The sequence below is a fragment of the Rhea americana genome, unplaced genomic scaffold (genome assembly GCF_003343005.1).
Source record: "Rhea americana isolate MKP2758 unplaced genomic scaffold, rheAme1 scaffold_253, whole genome shotgun sequence".
NCBI lineage: Eukaryota > Metazoa > Chordata > Aves > Rheiformes > Rheidae > Rhea > Rhea americana.
The window spans coordinates 56,787-57,086 of NW_028186372.1; the positions used below are offsets into that span (position 1 = coordinate 56,787).

The 300-nt window shown below is 69.0% G+C and overlaps 1 protein-coding gene across 1 annotated transcript in view; it reads right to left on the reverse strand.

Annotated features, from left to right (window-relative positions):
* EPHB3 (EPH receptor B3) overlaps positions 1-68 on the reverse strand; it is a 28,930-nt gene extending 28,862 nt beyond the window's left edge. The window contains exon 1 of the mRNA XM_085307116.1: positions 51-68. The gene's annotated coding sequence lies outside the window, so the exon portion shown is untranslated. The remainder of the gene's footprint in view (positions 1-50) is intronic.
* Between the last annotated feature and the right edge of the window lie 232 nt (positions 69-300).

The window sequence follows — 300 nt, forward strand, 5'->3', positions numbered from 1 at the left end:
GCGAGCGCCGATTTACGGCCGCGGCGGATTTACAACCGGCGCTAACGTACCTGAGCCAAGGGGCACGTGCGATTTACGGGTAACGGCTCCATCGCTCTGGTCCGCGTCAGGAAGTGGCCAGCAGCGGCGAGCGCGGCAGAAGCGCGGGGAGCTGCCGGCCCCGGGGAAGCAGTGGGGATCAAGCCTCTCCTGGCCCGCCAGCTCCACGGGCAGCTCTCCCTCCAGCGAGGGCAAAAAGCAAAGGGGGGAAGCCATCCCCGAAAACGCTCGGCAGCCGGCAGCCCAGGGCCTCGCTCCGGC